Source organism: Tamandua tetradactyla, chromosome 21, assembly GCF_023851605.1.
Source record: "Tamandua tetradactyla isolate mTamTet1 chromosome 21, mTamTet1.pri, whole genome shotgun sequence".
Taxonomy (NCBI): domain Eukaryota; kingdom Metazoa; phylum Chordata; class Mammalia; order Pilosa; family Myrmecophagidae; genus Tamandua; species Tamandua tetradactyla.
Window position 1 is genome coordinate 38451989 of NC_135347.1, and position 17983 is coordinate 38469971.

Genomic DNA, 17983 nt, shown 5'->3' on the forward strand with positions numbered 1-17983 from the left:
CATAGTTGTTCTGTAAACCCACAACTTCTCCAATAAAGAAAAGAGAAAACAAAGCAAAAAAAAAAAAAGTCTACTGAATTTTTCATATCAATTCCCAAATAACTCAATTTGAATTTTTTTTTGCAACGTGCTGGTTTTTAATGAGGCATTGTAGCTCACTGGATTTCTAAGATTATAATTTGGACCTTATTATGTCATTTATATATACATGATATATTTATTGAAACTTGCCAAATAATACAGAATTTTGCAATATCTCAAAGAATGTTTCTAGACAAGTCTTCTTTTGCTGATTGGTTAACTATTATAGAACATTTTTCATATACTAATTATAGCAAAAGAGAATATGCATGTATTATAGAAATGGCATTGCCCTTTTTGAATCCACATCAGTATAGAAGATGCAAAGCAGAAAAGCATTTTCTGGAAGGAAGAAGCTTATATTGTATCATTCCATCCACCCGTGATGGAACTCATGTTTCTTAGGCTGATGACATATAGTAACAGTTGAAACCTGTAATAAATATCCTTTTTAACCAATGTATTACATTTTATTAGCTAGATCAATATTGCTGTAATTTCCACCCATTAGCATCTCATTGCTGTAAAGTACATAAAAATATTTACATTAACACTGATCAAAATTGCAATAGCATATGCTAAAATATGAATGACATATAATCAGAATTTCCTGTTTCTACTGCCTCTAGTTATTTGTGACCCCAGATATGAAGTTCAAGTTTATACTTAATAGCACAATTATGTAAATCTGTAATTCTAACACTGAATTACACTGGTAATGATCAATAATTATATTTATGTATGATGTGAAGTTAATACTGCCACCATAGATTAATGTAAACAACAAAATTATTTCTGCAGTCAAGAGCTAACAAATCATCATAAACAAAGAAAACTAAAACAATCTCTTCAGAGCTTAATTCCTCCAGCAGAGTAAACAGATTTTTTATTCCCTATGAATGTTAAAGCTCTGCTTAAAGAGACCAAAAACATCACAATGGTTGAGTGTTTCACTACAGTTTTACATTTTTATTTCAGCCTTCAGAAAAGAGACTATATTCTAAAGAATCTGGGTAAGGCTTTGACAGGAAAAGCGCTAGAAGAGGTGATAGATGGAGAAAAGAAGGAATCGCAGAAAAATACAACTAACCAATTAAAAATAAGGTGACTAATGTACACACTTTCCTATATATTATGTATTTCAAGTTCTTTCTATAAAAATCATTCTTTGCAAATTAAACAGACAATTGTATAGCGCTATGATGTCGAGTCTGATACTTTCCTAAACTACAGGCATATGTGAAACAAAAGTGCGAAAATATTTCCTATAAGAGAGGCTTTAATTTACAACAATTAGGGATTTCTGCATCAGAGAGGACCTAAGAAACCATGCTATCCATCTTTGCAATGCTTACTGCTGTGTAAACAGTAGATCTTTGATAGTATACATGGACACAGATGAACCATATAGGAATACCATAAAAGAACTGAAGAAGATGTATTTTGTTAAAATGTGCTAAACATTATTTTTTCCACTGTATATTTATCCCGTTAAAACAATAAAAAATTTGCAAGGATACATAAAAAAAAATGAACTGAAGAAGAGCAAGCCTAATATTGTAAAATGATTATATTCCTCACCGACTATAATTAATGCCACATTTCCTACTCTGCCAATAGATTAAGGAGGAATAGACTGTAGGAGTATGTGTTTTATATTTGTCCCATTCATTTGTTCATGGTTTTTAGCTAAACACATATTGTGCCACCTATGAGCTAGGCACTGTTCTATGCACTTTGCATATATGAACTCATCATAGCTCACAGTTGTTCCGTGAGGTAGGAACTATTATTCTTTCCATTTTATAGATGAGAAAATTGAGGCATAGAGGGGTTCAAGCCACATTGTTAATAAGTGGGGGGCTGGGAATTAAACCAATTTTGCTTAAACTAAGATCTAAGTTCGTTGCTTCACAGCACATTACATAATTAAATTGTAAGTATTATGTAATAGAATTCTGTTAAAGTGTAATTTTTGGTTCCTTAATTTTGGCCAAACTAGAGATTAAACTTCATCCCTTCTACTTCAGGGTTTCTCAACCTCAGCACTATTGACGTTTGGGGTGACATTATTAACATTTGCAGTTTGAAAAATTCTTTGTGGGGAGCTGTCCTGTGCATTGTGGGTTGTTTAGCAGCAACCCTGGCTTCCCACCAGAAACGAGTAGCAACCCCCCCGTCAAGTTGTTGAATTCTCAACAGATATTGTTGAGAATATTGTAAAACTGATTTCTGGTAAATGTTTTTCAGTAACCTAGAACATTTGTTCAATAAACCTTAGATGTTATCTCTGTTCCCAGTTTATCTAGGAAGCTTTACATCTTGATCATGTCAAGGATGGATTTGTGAAACGAAAACTGACAACGCGAATTGGTCATTTCCATGTTACGGCTTCTCACGATGATATAATAATGCGTGGTCTCCCTGTCTTTTATGGCACCTCGAACATACCCTATTTTTCACTCGTGTCTATATTGGCAATATGGATAGCATCTGGAAAGAGATCGCATTCCTCCTAACCCATGGACACAGCTACTTTACAGATCCAAAGATCAACTACATGTGAAATAGTTAAATTTTCTTTTATGAATTCACTGTTCTAGGTGAACTTCTGGGTTCTTTGCAAGGCCATCTAAACATCATAGTTCCATTCTCTCTCTCATGCTAAACACAGCTTTCCCGGGTTGATAGAAAGGGATTATTGGCTGATAGCCCGATTCTGTCTGAATGATCCTAGGAAAAACCACCTACAAGGTGAAAAAAAGGAGAATCGTTCAAGCAGAAGTCTCTTGTAACATGATGTTCTTCACATACTGTAAATTTTCACCCAATGACTTGTAATGATAGATTTTCATTTCTTGCCTTGTCCCTGTGGGAATTCCTAGGCTGCTTAACCAAGGATAACCTTAATCATTCTAGCTTTTCAGTACAAAGATGATTCAAAGATAATGCGCTTATACATAATTTATTTATTTGACAAACATTTATACAGCACTTATTATGTGCCAGTCATTGTTCTGTGATACACACATACTAATTCATTTAATTCTCATAGTGCCTATGAAGTAGGCATTTTATATTAGGTCCTGAATAATTTTTAAGAGTCTATTTTTTTCCTAACTGTAAAAATCTGAATGTTTATGCAAAAAAGAGTTCTTATTATTAATAGCTTTAGTCAAATAAAGATTCCCACTTATCAGGGGACTAAGGTTTGTGAGACAAAGAAAATCCAGAGTTTTTAAAATGTAGCTGTGAGCCAAGTTATGCCCACAGAAGTGCATGTATCCACGTGCGGGTGTGAGTATGTGTGTGTATGTGTTGGCCAGACAGTGTTTTATTATGTGAGTTGCCAGCACTTACAAAATTGGGGGATTTCTCAGTAAAATATGAATTCTGGCTTTTCATGAAAAAATTTGAATATCAGGAAAAAACAGGTTTAGTTTTCCTTGATGGCAAAAGTCTGTCTCAGTTAAGCAGCTGTCCTTTTATAATGGTGCACGTAAGCCCTAGCAGTCCCTATTACTGTGCATCTTCCAAGCTCACTCACGATATTTCTTGCCTGGTCACTGCGGGAATATGACTTTGAGATGGCTGTACTAGTCCTGGAGGAATGAAGGGTGCAAGGCTGAACTGAATTCTCAGAAGACAGAGGAATCCAGGAAGAGATCAATTTCTAGAACCTGGATAGAAGGCGGACTCTTGGTCTCAGATAAAGTCCAGAGAACAATGATTTAAATCTAAGTTACAAATTCCAACACAAAAATCATGTATGACTTGATGTAGAATAAACATGCCATTACCCTAGAGTAGGTATCATATTTTTTCTTTGATGAAAAGTAGGAATTCACTCAACAAGTGGTGCAAAGCTGATTTCTAAATTGGCCAAGATATGCAGACAGCAAATTTGCAGAAAGCACAAAGCTTGTCTTCCATTCTTGAACATGGATTATTTTAATGAAATTGTCATTGTATTGCTGGACTTTGTGTATAACCTGAGCTTCATTTTAACCAAAGAATTTTATAAAGAATTATCTACATGATTCTCTAATAACATATGATAGAGCATATTCCCTGAATTCCATGAAAGGAGGACATATCTAAAGAAAGGAGAAGGGTGTTACAGATGTCTTTAACTTGACTAGCTAGAAAACAAAATTTCACAAAATCTCAAAAGTTTTAAAATAGTCTCATTTGGAATGGTGGGCAGTCACTTAGAAGAAGTAGCTTTTTTAACTGGATGCTTTTTGAAGTAATTTACAAGTGGATGTAAAACAATCACGTGGACAAATTTCAATAGGGCATCTAGTGCAATTTTCAGCTTCAAATCTGGGGCCTAAATAAAAAATACAGAAAGAAAGGTTCTATGAGTAAAGGAGAGAATCTACAATGCCACACTCCGCCCATTACATTTTTTTTTCCTATAGAAAAGCAGAAACTGTATGAAAGCTCCAATGCCATAACGGTGTCAATCACTTCATTAATACCATTTGTGAGGAAGCATTTTACAGAAATTCTAGCACACTATGGAAACACAATGTAATTATCTGGATATACTCACTAGTATTTAAAATGAGAAATAGTTTATACCATGGTGTCTTGATTGATGATCTAAGAAGCTGAGACTAAGCATTGAACAATTTCAGGTAGACTAAGCCCGCTCTGCAGTCAGCAAATCCGCTTGAGAACTAGAAGATTAAAATGTGTTTAGAGAGTGAAACCAAACCTATGAGATAAACAAAGGGATTCAAAGCAGAATTACTAAGGAGAAACTATCTGAGGACTTCTGGTTAAAGATTTTTACCAATACACAAATGAAGAAAACTTGGTTGTTATCCAAACCACAGGGCATTTATACTTCATGTTTTTGTGCTTTGTATGCTCATATATATCATATTGTATATTTATTCTTAAATTATCTATGTGCATTTTGTTCTTTCCATTCAACCTTTTATAGTCCATTTCAAGTACAATGCTAACAGATTCCTCTGCAGAATTAAGTAGGAACCTTACCAGATAAATCTGCTCTAAAGAACTCATTGGTTCATAGACAGAGCAGACCAGGTCAATGGCATCCCAGGCAAAGAGACAAGCAATGGATAAGAATGAATAAGCAGAGTCACAAGACCTAGGTGGGGCAGGAAGAGTAGGGGTCCAGAGACCGGATATCTTTATGCTGCAGAGCATGAAGTTTGTGAAAAAACAATTGTCATGCTGTGTTTTAATAGGACATTTGAAACAAAGTAAGAAATAAGTTAGATAGTCCAAATCCAGAGAGGGGATGATGAGGCATTACTTGCTGCTATATAACAAGCCATCACAAAGCTTAGTGACTTGAAACAGTAATGATTTATAAACTATCATGATTTGGTGCAATTCCTTTGCTGATTTTACCTTCTGGTTTCTCATATGATTGCCCTCAGCTGGAAAGTCAGCTGGGCATTTAGAATGTCCAAGATGATTTCGCTCACTGGCAGATGATTCAGGCTGTGCACCGGTGAGCCTCAGTTGCCTATGTGACTGCTCATCCCTCCAGGAATCCAAATTTACCTCCTGCACGGCACTCTCAGGGAAGTATTGCCAGGGGGTAAAAGCGGAAGCTGAAGGTGTCTTGAGGTTAGGATCCAGAACTCACACAACTTTAACGCCATTGCATTCTATTGGCCAAAGCAAGTGAAAAGGATATTCCACATTAAATGGGTGGGACAATAAACTCCTGCCTCCTTATGGGAGGAGCTATAAAGAATCTATGGCAACATATAATCCACCACAGGCATGAAGTAAAGACAGTTAGAGAATGAGGAAGACTAGAGGAATTTTTGAGGCAAGATGTGGGTGCCTCTGGTAATTTTTCAAAGAGTAATTCCTGTGTTTAATTGCATATCTGTTTTGCATATGTTTAAACACGTCTGGCAGGTGTGGGTGATAACAGAATGTGACTTAAACAGAGTTTCCTTCCTTTGGTAACTTATATTTCTGCTACACATACTTGAAATATTTGTTTGGACTGTTATTTCTGCATTTCTTTCACTATAACAAGCTTTTAAGAGCTTTGGATATGAAATACGCATCGGAGCAGAGGACGTTTCGTTCTGTATACACGGTTATATTCTTTTCATTGATAAACAAACTCAGAAAAAAATTGTTTTATCAGGGGCAGAAGACAATTATATACAGCTCTCTGAACTATGGGGCATTTTTCTTGCCCATTGGAATGGTAGGTAATATATTTTATAGTTGCCACTCCGTGGAGTTCAGAGCATAATTTCCAATATCACTCTAGTTGTGATTTCAATGGAAAAGCATTGCCCTAACTATTTCTTGTCTTAACTGAGACTTAAATACATATTTAGTATAATCACATAAAATGAAGATGACTAATTTGGTGTTTTGTGTTGTCAGCAACTGACCGGGTTGATTCCTTTCTGATGACTAGATTATCATCTAATGCTCATATATCCAAACATTGCATAGTGGCTGAATATATTTAATGAATGAAAGTGGTGATCTGAACTTTACTGTATAAATGTCTATACTACTGCCTTGATGGGGTGGTCTTGGTATTTCAACTATTGAGATTTTGACTTTCTTCATTTTGATCTTCATTTTATTTCTTCGCTATGACTGGTCCTGGATCTAAATTACCATACTTAATTAAATCACAGAGGCATGGCTAAATTGCACTTCTGACCAAGGCATTTTTTTTTTCCTGAAGAACAACCTAAATGATACATACCTATTTCTCCACTCATTGTGTTAAGTTCTAAGTTCTCTCCTCTGTGCAAAGGTGAGTATTATTTCTCTCTTGTGTTTCTTGCAATTGCAAGCATACACCACTTTCTCTAATTAGCATGTACTTTTATCAGTTTAGGTTACATATTGCATCTCTGTATCTTAAATAATAGTGGATTAAACAAGATATAAGCCTATTTTTCTCTCAATATTAGATGCTCTGAGTAGGAAGAACAAGGCTGAACTGGTTGCTCCATAGCTTACTTCAGATGCCAGGTTCCTTTTAGCTCATTCCTTGTCATTTTTTGGGTGTGTCCTTAAGATCTCAGGTGACAGTGGAACTTGATCCATCATATGTATGTTCTAGACAGTAGGATGGAAGGAAGTATAGACGGAAGGTACCTTCTTCTTATTCAAGTGCCTATTTCCTTTTCATCTTGTTGACCCAGACTCAGTCACATATCTGTAATTGTCGAGGAAGCTGGGAAATGTATTCTTTTATTTTTTGGTGCATTTCAGCAAACTAAATATTGGGCTTCTACTGTTAAACAAGAAGGGGAGAATGGATGTTGGGAGGCCACTATCAGTCTTCCACAGTACTTAATAATAATTATTAATTGAACTGAACAGAAATCATAATGCAGAACTTTCTGATGTGTGCTTCGAGAATCACTAAAACTTGGCAAGGTATTTGAAATTGCCCAACCGTTAGAAAGCACCATTATTTCGTGATTTGTGTTGTTTAAAACATAACCTGGATTTAGCTTATCAGAAGATACAGCAATCTTAAAGTATGAATCTGTTTATCTTTAATTTCTGTGCTGAAGGCAACAGCTGCATCTTTACCAGCAACCCCCCATCTGATAGAAACATGTGTCTGATTTCTATTTTAGTCTTGGCATCATAACTGTGAAAGACTTTGGTTGGCACTTAGTTATACTGCTAATATGTCACCTACTATTATTGCTACCATACCAGCTTTTCTGTCATATCCCTTATCTTGTAGCATATCTATAATCTTACAAGTAAGCTAGAATTATATTCTTTTATAAAAAATCATATCTTAATTCTATCCTTAAGTATATGTGTCCCCACTGACTTGTGCATTTCCCATTTTGTCTTCTATTTTAACTTAAATCTTGATATTATTCAAAAACTGTCAAAAAATCAAGAAAGACTGAAAAGAAGTAAATAAACTAGAAATTTATACAGTTGGCAGCACTGTGCTGAAGAATCATAAAACTGTGTTATGTTTATTATTTTAAAAATGAAATTATTATATTTGTTTTCATTTTGTTTCTTAGATATAAAATCAAATATTACAATTCTTTCCTGACTAAAAATTTGCTGTTTACCACCTTTATTTCAAACATTGTCAATATCCTGAAATCAGAGATTTAGGTATTTTATTTATTTAATTGACTGAATTTGCTTTACAGACCGTGATATTTATTACAAATTTTCCCAAGACTATTTAATATTTAAGACTATTGCATTTCTTTGTTATTTATTATTATTTTTCGGTAGCTGTACGGCGGGGTCACATTCCTTTTCCTAGTGAGTATCCCATTATTGCAGCACCATTTGTTGAATTTTTGTTTGGTTGGGTTTTGTTTGTTTGTTTTGTTGGTTTCGTTGTTTGGGGAACTACGTGGGCTGGGAATCGAACCCCAGCCTCCCGCGTGACAGGTGAGAATTCTCACACTGAACTACCCTCGCGCCCCTTTGTTAAGTTTGAGAACCTTAAATTTCAGATAGACAATCCTACGGGCCAGTCTTACCTTTCTAAGTGATTTTGTTAAACTCTGTTTTTTTTTTTTTCCAGGCATCCCATCGAATGTGGACTTCATTCTCCTCCATCTGTATCCGTTTATTTTTTAATGCCAATTTTTGTAAAGTACAAAATATATTCAGACTAGTGCAAATATCCTAAATGTAAAGCTTGATAAACTTGTGCAAAATGAATGCATCTGTGTAACCAGTGCCCAGATCAGGAAACAGAACATTAATAGGACTCCAGATGCCACTTTAACCTTTTTTTTTTCAGCCACTATCCACTCTTCTCACTTATAACATTAACGATTACTTTCACTCATTTTTGAACTTTATATAAAGGCAATTGTGCAGTATATGCAATTTTGTTTCAACCTTCTCTGGGTAAAAAAAATCTGCTGTTAGATTCAAGATGTCATTGATGATTGATTTTAATTGTTTGGCTTTCAGCAGTGTTGCTGAAGTCTTGCTGTGCTTTTGTGTAATTTTTGTAAATATTCTCCTTGGGGTTCACAATACTTCTCAAATCATGAGTAATTTGTCTCCTATCAGTTTTGGAAATTCTCAACCAAAATGTCTTCATACGTTGTTTTTATCTCATTCTCTCTCTCTCCTCTCCTTCTAAGAATTCAATTATTCATGTGTTAGAATTTATTCACTTGTCTCACATTTTTAAGCTCTTTTGCGAATGTGTTTTCCATTTTTTCTCCTTCTTTGTGTTCATCATTTTGATAGATTGTATTGGTCTGGATATATTTAATTCTACTGAACAGTCATCAGCTGTGTCTAATATGCTGTTAAACCCATCTAATGAATTACTAAATTTAGTTATAGGTTTTTTTTTTTCAGTTCTAGAATTTTCATTTCATTCCCTTTAAAGATTTTAGTTCACTGCGAAAATTCCTCATCTGTTCATCCATTATAAGAATTTTTTCTCTATTTTTTAAGCATAATTATAATTATTATAGAGTCACCAACAGCTAACTAGGGATTGATTTTTGTTTTGTTTTTGTTCCTTTGGTTTTCAGGCATGTATTTCTGTCTTTGGTGTACCAAGTAATTCTTGATTGAATGCCAGATATTACATACAGAAATTATAGAGGCTGCAGATGATGTTATTTTCAGTAGGCTAAGGAAATAAAGCCTTGATTATCTACATCAAATCAAGGGCTGTGCTGTCTGATGCTCGGTTGCCTCCATGGTATGGCTTAGCATATCTCTGGTTTACCCTCGACCTCCTTAGTTCTCAAGTGAGTCGATGGGGTGGTCATTTTGGGACCCCATTCTCTTGGCAGATCAGGGAATTTTTACTTCAGTTTTCATTCTTCCAGTCTGTACAGCCCCAGAATTTGGTTATTGCCCAACCCAGCCTGCTATGTGTGCCTCCCTTCCAAGTCTTTACCAAAAGTTTTCAGGTTTTTCTGTTTCCCATGAGTAGTTCTCTTTTGGTGCAAAGCCCCAATTCTCAGGCTCTTTGCCAAGCCTAGAATTGGCATATGCCCAGTAAGGAAAAGAGCTCACTCACCCAACATTCTCCAGTCCCTGGAGTCTACAGTTTTTGTTCCCCCATGAACTTTTCAGTGCCTTCAAACAGATGATATATGTGTTTATCATTTTTCCATTTGTATGCAGTGGGAATACTTACTGTCAGAAGCTGCTCAATTCCACCTGGCATGATCCATTTTAAAATGAATTGACTTAGTTACTATTTCAAATACTATGCAGATAACTTGGAAAGTCACCTCTGAATCTTTGTTTTCTGTTATTAATATGCTTTAAATATTAAAGATGCAAATATATACTTGGAGTATGTATAGGGAATTATATCTCTTCATGAATAGAAACATATAGAGAATGTGGATTTCATAATGAAATATGTAATCCTAATAAAATTCTTACATTTATTGAGCTCTGTGTTATAAAAAGCCTTTAAAATTAGCACCTTTCTCTAAAGTATATATTTTTTGAGAAGGATTTTCCAAAGTCTTATAAATATTTACCTGGTGGAACAGAGAGAGGAATGGGATGCATTTTTATGTGATTTTGTTTTCTAGTCTCCAATTTCATTTCTTATTCAAAAGTTTATGATTCACTTTATTTGGATAATAAAACACATTTTTTAGAAGTTATAGGAAATTTCATATTTCAAAATTTCTTTTTACACTTTTTTTCTCATTAGGAAATCTTATTTATTATATAAATTCAACTACCACTTATATATTGTTGATTCCCAGACCAAACAAGTCTATTTGGGCCACTCATGCTGTGCACAGACATGTAATCCAGATATTGTGGCTAAAGTGTTTTATGGGTACTTCAGACTCAACTTGCGGAAACTTTATTTCCTTCCCATGACTTGCAACTGTACCTGCATGTGATAAGCATATAACAAATAAGCATTGAATGACTTATTGGCTAAATGACACCTTCAGCAACACCTTACCTTGGTAAATGCAAAGGTGCCATCAACTCCTGTCACCCTCTATCTCTCATTTTATAAATTATCTCTAATTTTTTCTTTCAAATTGGAGACATTTCTCATTTTCAGAATTTCTATTTTTGCTGGTTTGAAGCTATTATGTCCTTTCATCCATGTTCAATATTGCTGGGTGGGATCTTTTTAATTGTTTCCATGGAGATGTGACCCACCCAATGGTGGGTGGTAACTTTTGATTTGAAGGGTCTGTGGAGGTGTGTCTCTGCTCATTTAAGGTGGGGCTGCTTACAGGAGCCCTTTAAGTAGGAAACATTTTAGAAAAAGCTTAGAGCCCACCCAGCCAGCGACCTTTGGAGTTGCAGAAGGAAAATGCCTCTGGGGAAGCCTCTTGAAATGAGAGAAACCTAGCAGATGTTTCCATGTGCCCTCCCAGCTGAGACAGAAATTCTGAACTTCATCGGCCCTTTCTTTGGAGTTAAGCTTTCTCTCTCTGGATGCCTTAGTTTGGACTTCATAGCCTTAGAACGGTAAACTCGCAACTTAGTACATTCTCCTTTTTAAATGCCATTCTGTTTCTGGTTTAGTGCAGTCTGGCAGCTTTTACCAACTAAAACACTATTAGAACCATATAGCTATTTAGCTGACCATTGAAATAATGCTGAAAATCCACTGATTGAAAATATCCTGAAAATATATACAAAATATTTTCTCAATGATCCAGATCCTAGAGAGGCTATGTGAATGAATGCTCAGGTTTTTCTTACAAATATCTGTTTATTTTTCCATATGATTATGGCCCATTATTTGGAGCAAAAATTTATTCATTCTTCATCTTAACTTTTAATCATGATACCTAATTTGTTCATTCCCGTATGGTTAGTAGATCAATAACCACATTATTGATAGGCATGAAAAAAATATTCTTTCAGAATTAATCTACCATAGGTTTCTTAATCTGAAGTATATGAGCAACTTCAATTGTTTGCAAAAATGGTACACACGTCCTTGTGAGTGTGTGTACTTATCTGCATGCTTCTGGATAAAGGCCTCTAACTTTTTTTTTTTTTTTGCAGGTGCATGGTCCAGGAATCGAACCTGGGTCTCCCACATGAAAGGTGGGCATTCTAACCACTAAACTACCCATGCACCCAAGGCCTCTAACTCTTATAAGTTTCTCAAGTAGATCTTTTACCAAAAGAAATAGCAGTGATAACTCACAAGCCCATAATAAAGGAAACACATTTATTCCTGTGTTCTAAAGAGGGGTAATTCTACTGCATCCTTAAATCTATTACATAGAGTGTAATAGTTTGTACATATTAATTCTAACTTGTATATAATGAAATTGGTTATCAAAGAGACAGTTGGATTTACCCAAGTCACTCAATAGGCGACAGTGTCAAACACAAAATCCACCTTAAAAAAATCCCCTGTCGAAGAAAAGAACCAAGAACATGCAATTTTTCAGCTATAAGCAAGTGGCTACTAATAACCTTCTCCCATTAGGAAATCAAGAAGCTGTTTAGATCTGCAGAACAGCCCCCATATTGTAATTAGTTCAAAATTAGTATAAAACAATTAAGTTATAGAATGAGAAAACCCACTCTTCTTTTAGTTTTCACTAATCATTAACCTCCAGGAAATGATCAGTTTTAATATGAGATTTGGATAAATGTTCCAGAATGAATTCTATTATTTCAATAAAAATATGAATTTTAGAAATCCATTAATTTTTCTTATGGCTGCCTGAAATTTAATCTTTTATTACACAGGAAAAAGAATTTAAAGCAATGACTAGATGTCATCTATGACCCTAAAGATTTTATTATTTACATTAGGAAATCCTGTTTTCACTTAGAAAGTTGTCAGTTGGTAGTGGGAGAGTAGGTGAAGATATCATTATTTTCAGATAATTTTGTTGTAATTTTCTCCAAATATCAATATGTACTTGTAGAAAAGAAATGTACATTAGGATTTGAGGGGTGTGGCAAATTTAACATGTAAAGTATTTTTTACACAAATGGTATAAAGTGGAGAGACTGCTCCATTTTTAGTTATCAGAATTTTAGAAATAATTCAATTTCAAACCCATTATGCAAGACTGAAGTGATTTTTCATCTACCCACGGCTTTTTAATTCATTTTATAATCTACTGCCTATTCTCTTTTGTTCAGATAGTATCAAAATTCCGGAAGCTAATGACAGCAAAAATATATTGTTTTTAGAGATAATTATGAGACTATACATTTCTTTAAAAAAAAGAATGCATTTTTAAAATAACGAATATACTTTCTAAAGATATTTGTGAGGAGCACTAATGTTGATGGTTTTAAAGCATTGGTTCACATACTATACTGGTTTTCATCTGGTAAAACTACTCTTAGTGTTGGAAATATTAATCTTAAAATCATAGGATTCTTAGAACTTCAAAGGATTCTCAAGGTCATTGGGTCTACTCCTTTATTTTACTTCCTCAATAAAAACTCATTAGGAAAATAATCCTATTTTTCACATTCATTTCTAAAAGGAACTCAGATTTCTATGCTCTGTCACCCAGTCCAGCTTCTTAATGAAAGGCATGACCTTGAATTGAACTGTAGAAAGTAAATGGAAGAAAAGTTTATTGAAAAAGTTTAGTAAGGATACAGGAGATGAATGAATATATTTGCGTTGGAAACCTTTCCCTGTACTGCATATTCAAAGTGATGGGATCATGTTATTTATTGTATTTTTCAGATCATTTGCAATGTTAATTTATATGAGTTTGATATTGCTTTTGTCTTTTAGTTGTGTGTTATTCTGAAAAATCCCTGGGGAAGCAAAGGATTTATACGCTTTGTGTACACATTCTGCAGACTAAGCGCTCTGGCATAATTATTTTTGGCACTCGCTAACTGATTAAAACATCCAATTTAACTCATGATCAGTAAGATTAAACCTTTTTAATATACCTCAAAAGTAAATTATCATTTACTACTCAAACATCCCTTTCTGCACATGTCCCCAATAAAGCTGTTCTTTTTTTCATTAATGTACCTTTTAACGAGGATTCCCTTTTATTTCTTCCTTTGGGCAAAACTGCCTTATCCTTTATAGAGAGGTAGGAACAAAGATGAGATGGAGGCTGACTAGATAAATACATGGGTCTCTAATCTCAGCAATTACAAGTCTTATATTTGTGGTATTCTGTTAAGACCTCACTGTGAAGAAAACGCATCCCTCAGTGTTTATTTGATGTTTGAATGTCATCGGTTAAGAGGAAATAATATTTGAAAAAATCATTTGTAGGAATTGTGACACAAAACAAAACTCTGTCATCTTTTATTTCATTTGACAATAGCTATGCTTTAAGCTTTAAATGTTACATTTCATTCTTGCAGTGGAGCCCATTTAGCAGAATATTCAAGACACATTTCAATAGTAGACTAACTTGTTGGAAAGAAAGTGTTCCCAAGGATGAAAAAAAAAAAAAACATGGTATGATCTTAAACTAGAAAAATTGCAATTTTCAGGGCCTCTAACCTGCTGACGACTGTTGCAGTGATGCCTCACTAAAGCAAGGGAGGAGGAAAGTAAAAGGTACCAGATCCCATGCATTGGTTAAGTTAAGACCTCATGGAGCTTTAAAACAATCACAGGTTTTAAACCCTACACATGGTAGGGGTGGGAGTGGCGGGGGGCAATCAGATTAGTGGAATCCTCCGGGGTGGAAGCTACAGTGTTGTTGTGTACAAATATTTTGGTTACTGCCTTTTATGCATAGGATTAACATCAAATGAAACAAGAATACGGAGTAGGGCTTTAGATGGAAAATAGGTCAAGTTGACGCAATAAATATTCTGTCAGAAGTTTGATCCTGATTTACAAACACTTCCCCAGATTTCTAATGTGCCTTTAGCCCTGCATGTAAATGTTTGAACAGTATGAAAACAACTTCTGATTTAAACAACCCTACTCTGCTCTTGGATGTTGAACTACTGAAATATTGTGAACTGGGCAGCAAGGGCACTTATTTGGAATATGTGGTAAATAGACTAAGCAACAGCCCAACACTGTTTCATCAATTGTCAGGAAATTATAATTTCAAGGTGGAGTGAATTCAGTGGCTGGTGACACCAATTCTACAGAGCTAGAAAAAGCAAGCTTAAAACAAAGCAAAACAAAAAACTTTGCATAGATTTACCAGTTTTGGGAAAGTGTGGGTGTCTTTGGGAAGTATCAAGGATAAAGTCTCATCCTCCTAAAAGTATTCTAAAAATTACCATATTGACAGAGTGATCTTCACTCCGGGATGTACCCTGGATATGGTAGTATCCTGAAAATTTGAAAATAAATGTGATCTTTTACTAGTTGTGTTTGTGCCAGCAGCCTGGACCAGTATTTAGGGGTTGCACCTATACATACATATACTCAGTGCACAAACATCTTTTCTGTCTCATTTGACTTGAAATTAGAGAATAATTTATTATTGAGACTCACCATATGAATATCGAGGCTAGAGTATTAAGGGTATTCGTTTCAACAGTTATTAAAGCTATGTAAGACCATCAAATGTCCATTGTACATAGGGTCAATTTATGGTCTTGCCTGTTATTCCTTTAACTCCTTGGCCAAATATAAGAATAAAGTCTTCAAATACAATGTTTGTTTAAAAAGTAAAAGTAATAACAATAATTGTTTTAATTTTTCTCCTCTGGTTCTGTCAGCGATGACACCAAATTTCCAATATATTCACTTGATGCTAATTGATGAAATAGTAATGGATATCTTTTTCTAATTAGAAGCAAGTTTAATTACTGATCAAACCATCCATAAAATACAATATTCTAGCATGTTTCAACTGTGTGATTTATTTTTCCACCAAGAATGAAAACATTACTTTGAACATGGTAGAGGGTAAGCTTGTTGTACTTAAATTTTCATAAATTGGCAACTTTTGGCACAGGTGCCAAAGAGAGAACAAGAATAAATGTCTCTAGCCTGGTTTGTTAGGGTCTGATTATAAGCATTGTGGTGCAGAATTCATGGATTATTCATGTGTAATTACAGATAGCTCTCGTGCTCCTTTAAATCATCCCTATTACAGCCCATAACAACTGAAATAGCAATTGTCATAGTAAGGTTTGGGCTCTGTCATAGAGTTTGGACTCTAATCAATAATGATGAATGGTAAAATTTTACATCCAGCAGGCCGAAGTCTAGTTGGCCTCCTCCATAAATCTGTACAAACAGCAAGGGGAACAGCTGCGGGGTCTGGAAATGTAAAGCCACTGCTCGCCTTATCCCTACATACGTTTACCTCTGTGAAAGAGAAAAAAAAATGGGGGTGGATGCTAAGAGAAATGCTCAGTATATCAATTCTAATAATTCACATGCTGTTAAAAGAATTTCCCCCTATTTAAATGGGAGTGAACCCTAAGTTGCTTTCAAGGTCAATTTCAGGTGAAGAGGGGGTCATTTAGAGGTCATTTCAGCTCCCATGCAGGTCAATAACACCTCTTCACTTCCCAGCAGACAAGCTGCTCACACCCAATCAATCCACCAACGCTGCTGCTGCACCCAGTGTAATGAACAGTGAATAAATGTAGCCTATCATCACAAAACATGCTTTTTAAGTACCTTTCCTTTTCATGTAAAACCTCTTGCTGTCAAATTCTACATTCACTCATCCAGCAGTGAGTAGCAAAAGTGAGAAATCAGACTCTCATTGGGGTTGGTAAAAGGTCACAGCTGACAGACACGGAGGTTAAACTGCCGAGTTAAAATACTGTTCATTACCCACTGCAGCTTTTTGCTAACTACACTTCTTTGTGTTACAGTCAAGCAGTACATCAATATGCCCCTCCTCCTAATTTATTAGCAATTGTTGAATTGGATGGGGTGGGGGCTAAGAGAGAAATTGATGTCTTACATGGATATATATATATTTTTTTTTCTTGGCTCTTTGAATACCTCTAATTTCTCCTTTTTTATACCAAATGCCTTATGCAGCAGGGTGTCTACTTGAAATGCACCCTAATTATTAGGGAAATATAATTCCTAATTATGGGATAGGAAGAAACTAAATAATCTGAATTCCAAAGGTTCAGGGTCAGTTGTTTGGAGCTTCCTTTTCTTTTTTTCCTTCACATGCTTTTTCTTAAAAGAATTGTATATGAGAACAAAAATAAAGAATTGTATTTGGAATGTTTTGTTTTTTTTTTAGTCAAAGAAATGTGATGAAATATATGGGAGCCTATAATCTACAGCAAAAGAACAAAAAAAGAAACTGTACATTAAACGCATGCGATGTTTTAAAATCCAATTTATTAAAAATTGTAAAATATGCTCTTGCTGACAAGGTTAGTACCTATCAAACACATTAGCAGCCCCGAATGCAATCTGTTATTTTGAAGAGAAATGTGTAATACCTGCATTTTTTTTCCTGACTAATTCTGATGTAGTCAAGGAGCCTTGAATAATGGTGAGTAATCGCTGGATTTTAAATGGAAACAGTACTTTTTCTGAATTCAGTTGTACTAAATGAAAAGCTTTGGTGTGGAAGCTGAATGGATTAGAACAATTTTCTAAAAACGAAATTTCACTCTTTGATTAATTAACATGTAGCTGGAATTCCCTTTATTGAAATGCAAAGGCTTTGTATATAAAGATACCCACGTGAAAACAAAGTCTAACCGTGTAGAAGACCATAAATCACGAATAAAATAAAGGTTTATTTACATGCTTTCTGCAACAATAATGTGACTTAACGAAATTACTATTATCTATTTTCATCTTTAAAAAATGCATTCTGAGATTTATCCTAGAAAAATTTATCTTTTTCCCCCCCTCCTGTATGCTTTCTCTCTCAGTGGGACTGAAAATAAAATGTTATGACTTAAATCACAAGAGGCTAACATCATTTTTAGCAACAAGGGCTGCATAATTTCAAGACTATGAGTGAGTGGCTGACTTTAACTAAAA

General features: G+C 34.8%; 1 non-coding gene across 1 annotated transcript; it reads right to left on the reverse strand.

Annotated features, from left to right (window-relative positions):
• Positions 1 to 12094: 12094 nt before the first annotated feature.
• Positions 12095 to 12166, reverse strand: TRNAE-UUC (transfer RNA glutamic acid (anticodon UUC)). The gene has a single exon. It is a non-coding gene; the product is annotated as a tRNA-Glu (tRNA).
• Positions 12167 to 17983: the final 5817 nt, after the last annotated feature.